This window comes from Pezoporus occidentalis, unplaced genomic scaffold (genome assembly GCF_034315485.1).
Source record: "Pezoporus occidentalis ecotype Australia unplaced genomic scaffold, CSIRO_AGI_Poc_V1 ctg97, whole genome shotgun sequence".
In the NCBI taxonomy this organism is placed as follows: domain Eukaryota; kingdom Metazoa; phylum Chordata; class Aves; order Psittaciformes; family Psittacidae; genus Pezoporus; species Pezoporus occidentalis.
This window is the reverse complement of record NW_026916336.1, coordinates 952,098-969,204: the sequence shown is the minus strand read 5'-3', so window position 1 is coordinate 969,204 and position 17,107 is coordinate 952,098.

Sequence of the window (17,107 nt, the reverse complement as noted above, 5' to 3'; positions counted from 1 at the left end):
TTCTCAAGCAGAAGAGAAGAAGCCTTGCTGAGGCCCTATGTAAACCCATCAAGCTCTTGGTGAACTCCCTCCACCCGTACCAATCAGGATCACCTGCACCAATCAAGACCACCTGCACCTTTCATCCTCCATCAGACCCTTCACTCAGTTCACATCACATTCAAAGTAATGCAAAGTTTTGTTTCCTTCAAAGATACAAAATGCATATGTTTTCCAAAGGGTCTTGATGTACAAAGGTTGAGTGACAGGGGTGCTTGTGCATGTGTTTCAAGCCCGCACCCGTTCTTGCTAATAATGGATGATGAGTGTTGGATGTAATCTTTTGTTGAATCAGAACTTAGATTTGACTTCTTTAGATCATCTGGCTGCTTTGAGACGTCTTCTTTGACAGCCTCTGGAACAGGGTTCCTATACCTGCATGGATCCCACACTGTGACATGTCACAGAGGCCCCCTGTGTCCCCAGCCACAGCAATGTCCTCTTCTCCCCAGTCTCTGCCTCTCTTGCTATGGAGGTTATCAAAAGTCTTTCCAGGCAAAGCCCTGCCTCTTGCTTTTGTTTTTTCCCCACCTCATTTCCCTGGAGCGTGGTGTAGGTATTGATGGATGGTTTTTCTGGAGGTGGCTCTCATTGTTCCTTCCCCCACCTTCCCCCAGCCAGGCCGAACGCATGGAAGGTCAGTTAGAAATGAAGCTGCTTTTATCTGCAATCTCCCACCAGCCCTAAGCTGGGTCCCCTTTTTCACACTGGGGCCTAGCCAAGCATGAAGGAAAATAATTTTACCCAATCTCTCTGCTCTAACGCGCACCACCCCCCACCCTCCGTTTTCCACAACTCCCTACCAATCTAAAGGGGAAAGAATTAAAAGAGAAAAAAAGCCCTTTCCACAATGAAAGCACAACTAGATAGAAATCTTGGTGAGGCACCTCTCTAAATGTGACTGCAGCTTTCAGTTCGTCCTCACTCAGATATCACCATCCCCACTGTTCAGCGTCCTGGTATAAAAGTAATAATAATAATAATAAATAGTAACCTCATGGTTACTAGTATTCCATATAATTGCAACAGGCAGAGGAAAGAGGACTGATTAATTTGCCTTGTGAATTATGCATTATTTTCCTGTCTCCTATCCCCCACCCCCAGCTCCCAAGCACACTTCTCCAAAGCTTTATTATGTATATTACTTGAACATTGTCACCTGTCCTCTCTTTGCTGCGAAAGCCTGTCAATAAGTATCGGTTAAGGCTTGGTGTTTAATCCGCTATGAACACTCAGCCCAGGCACCCGGTTTTGTTTACTGCTGTCGGCATATGAGCGAGCAGAGAAAACCCACCAAGCCAACGCTGAGTGCTGGCCCGTGTAATTCCCCAGGACCAGCTGCAGGACTTACAGAGCCAGACAAAACTAACTTGCACGAATGAGACAAAGACACTCCAGGCAGAACAAGCGAGCTGCTCTTGGTATTTCAAAATCATAAGTGGCAAAGCCCTTTCAGCTCAGCAAAACACTTGTGTGCTTATTTTTAATGTCCATGGGAGCATCCCTGTGCTGAAGTTAACAGTCCACCAAGTCCAACAAGCCTGTTGCCTTGAAGAGTGGTATTTTCCTCAAATAATGGCATAACTAGGTTAAGTGTTTGGGGTGCCTTTGTGTCAGAATAGATGGAGTTCAAATTGGTGAGATTCACATCCCTGCTCAGGTGTACCTTTTGGGTTTGGTGATGCTCCAGACTAAGCTGCAGGAGGGGTCTGGAGATCGTACACTGCCACCTTGGAGAAGCATCGGTGTAGGAGGCACCAACCCTCTGCCTCCCAGCTGACCATGGATGATCTTCCATCCTTGGCACCTTCATCCACTTTTTGTCCATCATTTAAGGCCCTGAGCCAGCAAAGGCTTAAACATGTCCTTCCTCTCCAGCTTCTGCACAACTCTTCACAGGCTTATACTTATAGCCTGGCAACACAGGGTCATGCAAATATTATTGTGATTATAGGCAGTCATCTGTGCGATATGAGCAAAAGTTAAATATGTTTAGCCGTTGCAGTCTGTTAACTGTGGTTATAGAGGTACCTGATCACAAAACAGCTCTGTGGTCTTGCATCCCTTCTTTAAGGACTTGAAGAGTGGAGGGAGTAAACAGGTGATAATTTGTCCTTTTTGCTGCAAAGTGGCACCAAATGCAAACATACCTCAGAAAGGGCTGGCTCTCTTACTGCCCTTCTAAACATAGGCTGTGTACTTGGAGCAGGCGTGTTTTCTCCCAAGCAAATATAAGATTTCATTATCTTATGATCCAGGCAGTCATACTAAGTCAGCAGACCCACTTCTGGAGTGCCTCAATCAGTAGATACACAGCATATATGATGGCACCAGCTCTTAAATCTACTGGGATGCCATCTCCAGCAACCTGACTTTTAGGGCTTCACGTAAAGGGGACTGATTCAGCCACTGGAGGCACATTCAGTAGAAATAGCTGATGTCACCCCAGTTTTAATCCCTAGTGCTACCTGCAGAACTATGTTCTGACAGAGATTTACTGGGGCAAAATCTTCCCCCCCCCCCCCCCAAAAGCCTGTACCTCCAGACCCCAGTAGCCCTAATTAATAGCACTCAGATGACAGGAATGCTTCTAGGAGATCTCCTTGTTCCTCCTAAGGAGAGGCTGGAGGGATAAGGCAAGGAAATGGAGAAAAGCACAAATGAACCCCCCACTAGGTCTTCCTAAGGAGATTTTAGACAAGATCACCTACTAAGGAGAGGATGGATAGAAATTTTCAGGGTCTAAAAGATGACTAAAAGCTCAAATAAGGTCAGATTTTTCAAAGTTCTCAAAAAGCTGCTTTTGAAAAGCTTTCTGGTTTCCTCTGTTTCTTCTGTACCATTCAAAATCTCTCTATGGGTTGCTGAAGGTGAAAGGAGCTGAGCCACGGATGCCACAGAGGGATGCCAGTGAGGGAGCTCTCTGCGCTGAGCTGCTGGGTGGATTTGTTCCCACTGTTTTGTGTCTGGATCTCAGAGCTGCAGCCCAGACAACGAGCATTCAATGTCCCAAGCCCTGGGGATGCTGCTAACCTTGTGGTGCCATCAGGTGCATACAAAGCCAGGAGCCCTTCTGCAAAAGGAAAGCATTGGAAAGCTAAAAGGCGATTATAATATTCCAGGGGGAACATTTTTGCTTAAAATGAAAATAAACAGAACTGAAGGATTACAAAACAAAACATGGAACATTACATGAAGCAATAATTGCCTCCTATTATTTCTCTGCACTCACCAAAACAGCTATTTAGACAAACAAAGGAGCAAAGAAAGGCAGAGACCAGTACTGAAAGTTGTTTTATCTCTACTAATCCCCACTGCTTTGATAAGTCTATAATAGGATCATTCAGCATCTCCAAAATGCGGTGTCTAAGGAAATTCCTCTTTGCAGGCAGCTTTTGCTCAGGTGTCTGTTTCCACCTCTCAGTGATGGGGTGATACAGTGACTATTAGGCTCTGGGCACACAGTAGTGGAAATAAAATGCCCCTGTATTTTGCACGATTGGAAAAAGAGAATCTTGTGTTCCTTCTTTAGCTGAGATTGCTTCCAAATATTATTTTACTATTGTCTTGTTAGTCTCTCTTTTATGTTGTTGGCATTTTAGTTAACATGAATGGTCTTCAGTCAACTTTGGATGCCTTTGTTCATGTATAAAGTAGCTTATTCCACAAATGTTGACATTCACCTCACTTGGGCTGCATTAAGTTGGGATAAAGTAGTGCACTAGTCACCAGACCTGCACTACACCATACCCGGCTTCTGGAAACAGAAAATATCCTAAGCCTATAGAAAGCTCTGCTCAGTGCAATGTCTTTTTGCTTCTCTATATTATCTTTTTTCACACTCAGGATGCTCACATGGTCCATTTTTTATGCGCTCTAAAAAGTATGAAGACCACGCTTGGTCCCCAGCCCATGGTCTTCATGCATCTCCTCCCAGCAAGGACCACATTGCTATTGTGGTTGACAATGTCCCTGTCCCTCATCTCCTCTTCTAACCCACATGGCACAAGCAAGAAACCTTAGTTTGCCTCCAAAGTATGCTTTTCATCAAAGATGCAAATACAGCGGAGACAAAAAGGTGTCTGGTAGCAACTTCCCAATTAAAGCTGTGTGATCTAAACTGGTTATAAAATCAAGTATATGGCTTTGGCTTTACTTAAGTGTTTGACCCAAGAAGAGACATCCCTCAGAGCTAGCCTGTCATTTTTGTTCAGCTTTTTCCACAGAATTACTTTTTGCTAATTCCAAGCAGTGCAAGAAACTCACCTTTGCCTGAAATTCATCCACACTGTCCTATTTTTTTCCTTTGTTGGCTAATATTTCTCTTTAAAAGTAAAACATGATCTGCCTATACAAAGTCAGCATAGATGGATACCTGGAGTCAATTTGGTGGAACGTGGAGGGTTTGGGTACTTTTTTTAATGTTGGATTTAAGATCAATTTTAGCTATTATTTGCCATATCAAAGTTTATGAGCTGTGCACAGAAACTTAATTGCATCAGATTTTTCTGTCAGGAGCTATGCTTTTCTGTCAGATTTTATCTTGTAACAAAGAATGGTTCATGCACTGCTGCTGGCACATAAGAATTCATGAGCAGCTGCTGGGGAATAACATTTTCTCCATAAGCTGCTGAACTTTTTACCTGTACAGAGCAGTGCTGCCATTGTGCTAGCACAGAAATAGGGCATAAAACACCTGCAGATGACCCCAAAAAACCTCTGTTGTGCAGAAGTAGGGTTGCACTGTAACCACACTCTGTCTCAGCCAACTCCCACAAAAAGGAGGTGAAAATAAGCTTCTCACTGTCTTACATATCACTGGTGCTCCCCTACCAAGGTGGTGCCGCTCCTGCAGATGCCCATCTCTGCAGATCATGCAGTTGCAGTATCCCTTAAACAGAGAAAACAGCCTCCTCATTACTATCCTTTCTCCTTGCACACAAGCAACTGCTGTGCTAAATCTGCAATATCAATGCAGGAAAGGGAAAATAAAGCAAATATTACATGCAGAAAGTTGTCCATGATGGGAACTGTTTAGGACACATGCTGAGTTGAGATGGGTTTCAAAACAGATACTGTGTGAACGTACACCATACACACAGACAAGATTGCAATATTTATTGGACAAAGTATTCTGTTGAATCATTGTGTGGTTTTCTCCATAGTGGAAATGAAGCAGTGTGGTGATGTGTGGTGACCCTCCACAAAGAAGAGAAGAGGAGCTGCAGCTGGAAGTAGTATTGTCAATTTTACCCCATTCAAAGAGCAGGAGGGTTGATGCCTTCACACCAGGCACTGGACAACGCATATTGCAAGTGGCAGTTCCCACCCCAGAGATCATGCAACCTCATCTCCTGCTGTTGGAGAAGAGAGCTTCCAAGGCTCTGGTTTGTATTTACAGGGAACAACACGGCTGTTCCAAAGAGTTTATTCCCTGTGAATGTCTCAGTAGCTATATGCTGGTGACTGCTCCTATTCATAGCAATAACATGAACTGAAATTAAATATCAGTGACCCATCTTATTCAGCATATCTCTATTTCAAATCTGTATTTTGTAAAGAATATTGAAAGCATAATGCAGAGCCTTCAGTAACCTGCTCTGCTTTATTACACAATCCGCACAAGTTTTCCATTTTTTTTGAATTGGTCACTCAGTCATGCTAAACATGGCAGAAAAAGAACAGGAAATAAAATGGACCGATAAATAAAAGCAAGGTTTCCAAAGATCTTCTTACTGAAAAGAAAGCTAGGGCATTCTTCAGAGCTTATCCAGGAGAAAACCACCTTAGTTAGAATAAAATTGTGCAGTGGAACAGAAAATAAGATGTTACTGCAAATGAAATGTATTCTTTAATAGGAAAAATTAAAGATGTCTTAGGAGATAGGATTGGCCTCTGGCCATCTCACCCAGCTCTTCCCTGGGAATGATGACAAGATAGAAATGCATAACCAGTTAAACCCACCCATCAAGGGGCCAGGCAGGGCTGCATGGTCCCATTGCTGTTAGCCCATCTCTACTCACCCCAGAGCTTTTTAGTATGTTGTGAAAGTGAAGATGTTTAGTTTGCCGTGACATCTTATTTTCTGTTCTGCTGCACAGTGTTATTTTAACTAGAGCAGCCTGCTCTCAGATAAACCCAGAGGAACTTAATACCTGCAGAAAATCCTGCATTCAAATGTGTGTGGTTGTGTGCATGCTGGGGAGACAGGAGAGGGCTGTGACATCCTGTGATTCTCTGTGATGTTGCCTTGCTTAGGTTTCCCCTGAGCATGCAAGGATTCTTGTGTGCTTAATATGCAGGTTAGAAGGACACGAAAATGAGCATCCTTCCTAGCTGCCTGGGCTTGGGGTAGAAATACACATCTCTCAATCAAGACCCTAAACAGCCTGGAAAGAGGGTTGTTTTGTGTAAATCTCCATGATTTCTTTGTCTCAGTGGGACATGCAGCAAATATTCCTTTCCTCCCACCCGAGTGCATTCACCAGGCAAATCAGGGTGGGTTGGAAAGGTGCTGTTCAAATATCAGTTGTCACCTTGCCTCTCTGAATGCAGCATCCTGTCCAAAGACCAACTTCATCAGGTGATGCAAGAGACCCAGCAAACAGCCTTGTATTTCCTTGATGTCCAGACCCCGATATCACATCCCTGATGAGATATTAAAGGTCTCCAGTATTTAGAAATCAAGACATAATCATGAATTTGTGCTCATCTTTGCATTTTCAGATCAGTTATTGTCACCAGCGCTGATAGCTCAGTGTGCATGTAAATGTGCATTACCTCCCAGATCTTGCTCAGTTCTCGGCCTTTGCAGCTTCCTGCATTGAAGTACTTCCTTGGTTCAATATTAACTGCATGAAAAGTATTGTCTTTGATTGTTTGAATCTCCCATATTTAATTGATTCTCCAGTAGTTCTTGCATTAGTTTTTCCATTACATTTTTCCTGATTCTCTATTCATTATACAACAGCTTTTCTGGAATGGTGGGACAACAGAAGCCGTTCACAGTGTTGGGGAAAAAAAAAATAAAAACATAAAAAGAAGTTCAATGTGCTATTGTCACAGAAACATCAAGCCCTCCTTCACATCAAGAATTAAATGGGTGTTAATGAATACTTACTGGTATTTATACCTCTTATTTCACCATTAGGAAGTGCTCAGTCCCTAAACTACTTGGTTTCAGAGCACAAATCAGTGTCTCTCCCTCGGGTGAGCGTTAAGATCTGGTAAAATGGTGACAAGAAGCAGGTTGGAGTCCTTCTCCCTGGCCAGCTCTGGACCTTGGATCTGTGAGCAACAGAGCACTAAATCTGGAGAAGTCCATGGTCCATATTCTCCAGTGTCCAGTAACTTTCAGGTCTTCCTGAAGGTGGTTGTCCAGGAGCTAAGGACCTCCCCAGTTCATAGGCCATATTTCAATGCAATTACAAACCAGATCAGGAGCATTTCACTTGCTTTCTCTGTCAAAATCACATAGATTCAGATTTTGTTTCTCTTCTCAGGAAAATGAATTAATTATGTATTGATAATACTGCACAGTTCAGAGGGGTCTTCCCCCACATTCCTTTAAACAAATTATGACAAATATAGACAGACTTAGAGACTCGAAGAGATAACCTGGGAATGGTACAATGGGATTTGTTTCCAACCCCTGTACCTTGCACATCTTCAAATGTCTTTTCAGTAGCTGTCTAGGCTGCTTCTATTCAATTGTCTGTAGATTAAAAGCTTTGCTAAAACAAACATTCACCCAAGCACCAGACTTTTGCCTGGGACAATGACAGTACAAATAGTCCCCTCCAGGCACACTTTGAAGCCTAACTTTGGATCTTCCTCAAAGTCCCCAAGCCAGATGTAAAAATCTCTTTAAACAGTATTTCTTAGCTAACATAACAGAAGCTGACTGGCATCTCACGTTCATCCCGAATGACTCCCAGGATCTACTTGAAGCAGACTGGCAGAAAACACTTCTTTTTGGTTTCACTGGGGTTTCTTTTGGCCAGCTCCAAATTGAAAAAGTTCTGTTCCTGCAGAAAGGACATCTGTTTATCCCACAGTTTTGGTCAAACTTTCCCATCAGCAGAGACTGGTTTTGTTTCCTTTTGTTGGTAATCTCATTTAGGTTTCACTTGATCCTCAGCTGGTGCTTGTAATGCAAATAGAGAACTTTTGATTCTGAAAAGAGCAAAAGGAAACAGCTATTTTTCCTGGGTGTTTCCTCTCAGACTTTTTTAGAAATACCAGTGAAAGTTTACAAGTATTTCTGGTCAACCAAATGACTAAAAAGTGTTAATAATTCCTTTCACCACTTGCAGACATTTAAAAATGAAGCGCCTCCTCCAACCATGTCAACTGCCCTTACTCCTTGAGCAGCAGGGCATACTGGCTTCGTGAAGGGGTGGTTTGTAGTCTCAAAAAAACAGTGCCTGTAAGTGTGGAGCTGAAGCCATTGCTGTTCTTAAGCAAAGTACAGAGGAAGCCTAGAAAACTATTGTAAACCAACCTTATGTTTCAATAACTGAGGGTAAATTACAGCATCCCTCCATGTATGCAGTTCACCTAAAAAAACTCAGGCTCCCCTTGTCTTTTTGTCACCCAACCCACATTTCTGTGAGTTATTCTGTTATTGAAAAGAGGGGGAACGTGGCCTCCAGCCTTGAAGTTACTTCTTGTTGGACAGGCAGAAATGCACCATGGAAACAGGACACCCACTCAAATGTTATTGGGCTCTTCGGGAATGGAGACCCACTCTTTGCAAGCTCCTTTTTGTATGGCCCAGCCTTCTCTGGCAGGAGAAGACCCAGTATGGTGACTTCATATGGGGTATCCGGGGTTACCAGGGAATCTTTCACCTGGTCTGTACAGCACTGGGAAAGCAGAGACAGGAAATTCAGCTGCTGCCTGTGTGACCCACTCATCTGCCTGATAATCCTGATGGTTTTCAAGAGATTCCTGTTTTCCCCTCCTGCGACATCCCAGAACGTATGGGAAGTCTTGTGAACTGAGGGTGGCATGTCTCACAGGCTCTATTCCACCTGCTGCACTTGTGTTTTCTGGGCACCTCTTCTTTCTTCATATCTGTGCTTCTTTGGAGGAGGAAGTTCAGCCTTTTGAGAACAACTTCAGCACAGTATTTATGTTTCTCCAACGGCAAACACTGCTGAGACAGTTAGCTCATGACAGATCTTTTTGACTGTTCCTCAAAAACTACAATTAATATTAATGGCAAATAAAACGCCATCAATGAGAATCACTCTGGTGTGACAGGCTCAATTTCCAGCCTATAGCATCTTCCCATTCAGCACATTAACACCGAGCTGACCTTTCGAACTGTCTCCATGAGATCAGTCCAGAAGGATGAATAATGGAAGAGCCAGAGGGTCACCCAGTTGTCTGTACTGGCCAGCTCAGAGAAGGTTTGGCCATGTGTGGCTGAGGTCACACCTGGCTGGCTGTGCCCCTTCAGTTCCACATTGACCCAGAAGGCAGCACAGGGTGAAGCACGAGCCAGTACAAGCCTTCCTGGCTCTGACATGGGGGGCAGCTTCCACTCCAGTTATCTGCTCACCTGCACATCCTAGAAGCTCAGAAAAGCACAAGAAACTTGTCCTGAGTTCCAATCAACACAGCATAGTGGAAAGCAGTCATGTGGAGGTCTCCTGGGGCTTCTCCGAAGATCCTGTTAGAATTCCCCAACAGGAAAGAAGGTCAGCAGGACGGAGACCCTGGATGACAAGGAAAACCACATATTTCAGGGAAAGAAGGAAGAGGTAGAGCTCTGCAACCCTCCCTTATAAACTGCTCTGATGGAAAGATGTACTTTCTGTGGCCATATATGCTGAGGACACCCCCCCCAAAGCCTTTCCTCCGAAGCTAATGTAACACTGGACATGCTATGCTGCTTCCTTCCTTGTTCTGTTGCTTGGTCTCACTGAAAAAGTGGCAGTTTCTTCTTCCAAATGCTCTATAAGCACCATTTAATTGAATGTCAGGGGATGAGGCCAGACTCTCCCCTTGCTGTAGCTAAAGCTGCTAAAGCAATGTGAACTGGAAGACACAGCACAGAGTTTGCCCAAAGGACTGACTGCCTGATGACTTTCTTAACAAGACAACAACTCAGTGCCTCTAAATATGGGGCTTTTGTGGGATTCTGTAGCAGCTTCCCCAGGAGTGTGACAAGAGGGAGATGCAGGTTCCAGTGATGGCATTTTTCCCCTAGTACATAAAGCCTTGGTGAAGGTGAGGACTGGAGAGATGGAGGACTCCCGTGTTAAAACTCCAACATTTTAATAACCCATCATCCATCCTGCCTGCACCAGCCACATCAAGCTTCTTCTCAAGCTGCCTGCCTGGGAAGAGAAAGCTCTTAATTATCCTACATACTACCCCCCCTCTGAAGAAACAGAGGAGAGATAATGCTTGAAAAACCCCTAGGAAAAAAAAAAATAATATGGAGCTGTCTCTAAAGAGCTGCTTTCCCTGTGTGGCAGGCGCCTCATGGATTAACCTTTTGTATATGCAGAAATAGGAAATGCATAATTGAGTAGCACACAGACATCGCAACATTCTCTGTCCCACACACTGCACTGCTCAGACTCAATGGCTCACTTTACGAAACCCTCTTCAATGACACCTTTTAATTGAGATGTATAAAGGATGGGAGGTAAGGGGCAGTGAGCATTGCTCATCTCATTGTGCTTGGCTATATGTCTGGGATCTCATGCAAGCCAATATAATTATGACAACAAAATTATACACAGCAGCAAATCCGTTGGACAAAGTGTATTGCTGGTATTCACTTACAAGGGTGGTGGTGCAGGAGGGAGCAAGGATCCTCCCTAGTCTCAATCCACCAGCACAGTCTAGGAAGAAACCTCCAAAGAGATCGTGGTAGTTTGATTGCTTCTCACAGATCCAACTGCAAGATGTTGACCTCAGTCCTTTCTTTTCCCCAGCTAAGACACATCAGGAATATTGCCTTAGACCCCTAGCAAGAATTCATTCACTTGACTGCAATCCTGTCCACACAGAACTGCTTGCAAAGGCGAACATGTGAGAGCAAAAAGTCAATCCTAGGAGAAGCCAAATGAAGACTACCCAGAAAAGGCAAACTAGGTGAAGGCTGGAGAGACTAGAGAAAGAGAAATATCTTTTGAGCTCCTAGTCCATTGGATTTGCCACATATATTCTGGCACCTTTCCATCAGGTGCCACCGTGCCACCAGGCCCATCCTCTGAGCTGACAAATCAGATGTAGGTGTTTTTCACCAGCTCCTCTGAGCACACGCCTAACATGGCTCTCCACTGGACTGCCAAGTGATGCTGCTTTGCATAAGACCTCCCTTGCTCTCCTGAAGGATGGGAAGAAAACATAAATAAAGCCACCATTGACAGCAGGCTTGGCTGCCTTCCTTATCCCAGTAATTGCAAAGACTATGCCTGAACAAAGTGCTCCTTCTTCTTGTCCACGAATACTTGTCCCAGACAGAAGCCTTAGGAGATCAAGGGACACAGGTCTTCTTGACAAGTGGGTGCATAAAGTTTTTCCAGTGCCACAGACAAGGTATAACAAAGATACAGGAAGCTTTACCACGTGAGAAGGATCTATAACACTGATCTCACCCAGACAGTGTTTAGCCTTCCTGGGGTATTCACTTATGGAAGGACCAATGATCACATATTCACACTCTTACTACTCCACATACTGACTGTGAGGTAGATTTATCCACTAATTTCTAAAGGTTAGCTGAGTCCTCTAAGCATTCTCCCTGGTCCTTACAAGAAAGAATCTGTGCTGAAGGCAAAGGTGAGTGAAACATAAACTCCTTCAAAGACAGTTCTGGTTTGATGCATACCATCAATGAGAAGAGAGTGGCCAGATAAGGTCTTCACTATCCAGATAGAATTGTTTATCTTTCTTTCCTAATATTTGTCATTTCCATGGTGTCAAGTCCCTCTCCACCAGTGTCAACTCATTAGACCTAACAATGACAAGTTTGGAGGTTTTTTTCCTCTAATGAATTCTCTTAATCTCTATTGTAATTGGACTCTGTTTACCTTTGAAAATGGGTATAATGGTTTACAGCACTCCTGGTGTGCCTCTGGGCTCTTCTTTCTCTAGTCTTTTTTAGGGCAACATGGTAGAGATTTACTTTCACACTTCCGAATTTCTAGAATTTGTATGGATGTAGGAGAAAGACAAAAAGGGAAGAGACTGCACATAAACAAGGAGTTTCTGACAAAGGTTGTTTGATGCTCCAGCAAGTTAATGGCCTTGCTTTCCAACTGTGCAGATAAGACCTAAAATCCTGGTACAATTCACAATTGAGCCAGGTTAGGCAGTCTTCATTTAACTCTCCAGATATCTGCTAATGACTTCCTGAGTAAATTTAGTTCATTTTGTCTCTTCCCAGGGAGTATTTACCAACACAGAGGGTAGATACTCTTCACCAGTGAGCAAGGTGAAGAATTTGATGTGACAGCTCTGCCTTCCCTGGGATGGCTTCACTGGAGAGAAAGCAAGAGTTGTTCACAGCCCATGGAAAAGAGACTGCAATCTTACGATGTGATGGTTGCAATAACAGTGGTGTCACCTGCAAATCTAGAAACTGTGGCTATGTGTCTCCACTCCCTTCCTTTTGTACCAGAACATGGGGCCTGTCCTTCCCCTGTCACCTCTCCTCTGAGCACAGTTTTAAGTCAGACTGCGAGAGCTCAATGGTGAGCTAGACCTTTCCTTCCTAAAGAGGCACTGAGCAATTTCATTACCCCCTGCAATGTCAAACTGCAGCTTGCTATCATCCATCCTTTTCCTCCTAGGACTGCCCAGCCCCTCCCTTCCCAGTACTGCTAGACCAATCTTCCTAAGGTAAATTTGCCATATTAAACCATATTAAATTTGTCTGTGTTATCTGTACTACCCCAGTGCCGGTTCAGGCAAGAATGATGGATATGGTCCTAACCCAACAGAAATTAGAGAAGTTCACACTACGTTTTAATAACAAATGCAGTGATTTGACATTGAATAATAGAGCTGGTCAGGTTCTATTAGTGGCAGATTAGACCATAATTCAATCTCATACCTTGCTGTTTTAAGCCTTTCTCACAGACTGTATTAAACCTGACCCAGGTCTGAAGAGACAGAATGGAAGTGCTCTGTCGTACATGAGGATGAATTGCATCTCACGGGGACAAGAGGACAAAGCTGCATTCGGACCCCATGGGACCACAGTGGCAGTGTCCCTGGCTGAACCTTGGATCTCCAATTCCAGTGCTCAAAGTCACCTATCCGTGATACAACTAAGCTGAAAAAACTTTTGAGTGGGCATCATGATATGGAGCTGCATGCACAGCCCCACACAGCTGATATATTAGGCTGCAAGTAGTGGGAATGCAGCGCAGATAAGGGACACATATAGCCAGAGGGGGCAAGCCAAAGGGAGATCCAACAGGTCCATCCCAGAAAGGGAGGGAGGGAGAACAACAGAAAGGTAAGTCTGCCTTGATGCAGGATGCTATGCTGGGTGTCACCACTAAAGGAAAGCATCTCTGTGAATGTCGGGGCTCCAAACCTGTCCAGGGAAAATGTAAGGCATGAGGAGGAGCCCCAGGTCATGGAGAGACAGACAACCACACTTTCTTCAGTGTTGGGGAGTCGAGTAGATATTTCCATGGCATAGCTAAGCACCACCTTGTTGCCATCCCATAACTGTTTCTGAAGTCATTTTCCTGTGGATGTCTTCCTGTGGCTCTTGCTTACCTCATTCCTACAGTCTCCGGCCACAGAGTGTTTCCAACACTTTTTGAAGCTCCAGACATGTGTTTCAGACCTGCTTTCAGAGTTTTATCAACCATGTACCTACCCTGCCTGTGTTTGTTTACTGAATGAGAGTGTCATTGGAGAGCTGACATGGTGCTGTGTTCTCTGACTGAGAGGAGAATGCCGAATTACTTTAGCAATCATTTATTGAGTACCTAAGATACAGAAAACCTAACAGAGATAACAATGTCCTCAAGATTAAATTCTCCAATAGAGAGACCTCACTTAATAGTTAGGTTAGTAAATATTTTCTCATCGGTTTTCCCTCAAACTCGATCCCCCCACTCTGAGAGAGCAGGTGAGAGCTGGGAACATCCTTTCATCTTTACAAGATACAACAGACCCCAAGTAAAGCCATGAACAGCATTGCTCTGCCTGCCCACCAGGCAGAAAGCTTCCAGTCACCAAACCTCCCCCAACAGCCTCTGTTGGGCTTTTGCTGACTCTGGTGCTGGAGCAACTTTTGGTCTTTAAATGTCCAAGCTGGGGCAGGCACAGGACGTGGACCGTGGACTGTCACTTCAGATGAACACAGTCACAGAAACACAGAGGAGATGTTTTGCTTCTCTGCTGCTTGTGTGTTTCCAGCATCCCTCATGTCTTCTCTGACCTCCTCGCCAGGAGCTCACAGGAGCATCCAGGGGAACAGCTTTTGGGATTCATTTGTGCTGAACTTCAGGGCAAATTTGAACCTCTACAGCCACACAGTGAATATAGAAAAGCATAGACATTGGAAAGCAGTAATACAGATAGATACAGAAAAGCAGTCAGGAGGGTTTCTTTACAGTGAAACACAATTCCTGTTTTTTTTTAGCTTGTTAGCATCTTTGGGCTCTGCATCTTTCAGCTCTTGCATGCAGAAGGCAGATTCCTACTTGCCACCTGGACAAGGTAGCCTCAGACTACCAGCATCCAGAGACTGATGGCCTTGGCAAAAAAGGTAAGGTCTCTTTGCCGTGGCCATCTCTCCTTGCTCATGAGAGAACCAGGATCCCAAGGGAATCCCCTGGAAGACACTGGTCCTGGCAGGAGACAGCTGGGCTTTCACTACCTCTGAATGGAAAGAGTACCAGGACAGATGACCTGTTGAGCTAAAACCCACCAGGAAAGCAGAGTATCAGTGCCTAGTTGGAGGCCCCGTGCTGGAAATGGCTACAGCCCCTTACTGCAGTGAAAGAAGCAGCAGGCAAGTGGAAGACAGACATCTTCACAGAGCAAACCACCTCTGGGTGAAGGCAAAAGGGTGGCCAACTTCCAAGATAACTGATGAATGTAATCTCCTCGAAGACAACAGTGGTGTTTGAAATCCCCCCAGGTAGCACCTGAAACACTGGTTATTATCACATCTGATTTGCCTCTGTCTCCTGGGCTGCAAGGGCCAAGGATTCTTTGCTGTTTTCCAGCCAGGATTCCTACATCTCTATGAGCAGATGTGCCATTCAACACAGAGGCCAAAGATACTGCTCCAGGACACAGAAACTGAGCTCTGCCTCTGGCTCCCAGACAACCTTGGGCGAGCCTTTTGCTCATCCATGACCCTACTTTGTGCAAGGGAAGCGCTGCAGGAAGCACTTTATGGAACACTTTGACACATGCTGATGACAAGCGCTGTACAAGGGCTGGCTCTTATGACTAATCTGGGAAAGGTTTACTGAGGTTCCCCACACTGCAGCTCATCAGCTTCTGTTAATTGAACCTCTTCTGGAGACTTCTCAGCACAACGGGAACGTGACTGGCACTTCACTGCAATTACTCACTTTAAACAGATAGCAACATTAATGAAGGTGGGTCAGAGCCCTCATACATCTCATGAAATGGTCTTTCTCACATATACTTCATAACAGAAGCACAATAATTGTGTTTATTTTAAGCCCACATTATGTCTCTTACAATAGTGCATGCAGCCTTCACTCTGCAAACTTCCTGGTGCAGAGTGAATAAATCCCTACCCTCACACAGACTACCACAGGCTCTGCAGGTTTTTGCTTTTCCACAGGTGCTTCCAGTTTTCTTCAAGACAGTGTTTTCTGAGAGCAAGACATGCCAAGGTTCAAGAAAGCACCATCAGATCAGATGACATATCAGCACCAAGTACCTTCAGTAGGTGTGTTGCTTCAGGATGAGCTCCCTTCCCCAGCAGTTTTGTGCTGGGACAACCAAAAGCTGTAAGAACCCACCCAGTATGAGGAAGCTGCTTTTGTGGTGTTTCTTGACTCTTAGCAGTGTCACCACCCCTGACCAGTGCTTACAATTGTATCTGCAAACCCATAGCCAGAAGCCTGTGTGGGTGCAGTCAGCAGACCAGTCTCCATCAGTGGCTAGGAGCCATCACGAGACTAGTTACCCAATGTGACACACTACCTGTGTCCTGCTGGATTTTTGCATGGGAATGGCAGCATCTCATGATATTCCCCTTGTGTGCCACCACTGCTCATCACTCCCTGAATGCCCTTCTAAAGTCCTGTTGCCTTCAGTATGCAGTTACAGGATCCCTGATCCTGTTGGGGATGACAACACTCACTCTGTCAAGATGGCTCTCATATGGACGATGCCAAATAAACCAAATAATGCTCAGTGGTGGCACTAACCATGCCTGATGTGGGTATGTAACCGTGCTGAAGCAGAAGCTGGAATTACATTCCTCCAGACAAACATTCTGTAGGAGAGAGAATAGGACACACTATTTAATGCTATGCATTAAAAAGCACTTATCCTGCCAAAACCAACATTAGAATAGCACATAAACATTGTTGTCGTAATTTCCATGGAACTCTGGAGACCAAATGGGAGATCTTCAGCCTCTGGCAACCTGGAAAGGTGGAATGAGAAAACAAAAAGAAAACATCATATTGTGACGTCGCTGACATATATGAACTCATGCTGATGCATACATGCAGCTGGCATGGAAAAAACAGGTAAGTGTGCAGCAACAAGTGTGCAACCAACTAACACCTCAGCAGGTCCCAAGAGATCTAACCCAGGGCAATATGGTACTCCTCATGCTTCTTTTTAACCAGAAACTGCTTGGAGGGTACAAATCCAGTCAACACACGAGCATTCCCAAAGCCCAGTAAAAGGATGCTATTTGCATTGTGCTTTCATTACTTTTTAGCAGCATCTCTAGCCCTGTCCTCTCCAGCAGGACTTTGTGCCTCAGGGACCTGGGAAAACGTGTAAAACAGGAAAAATACATTTTAATCCAGCCATGAGCCTGTCCAAAATGTTGGTAAGGAGGCAATCAGTGATGACA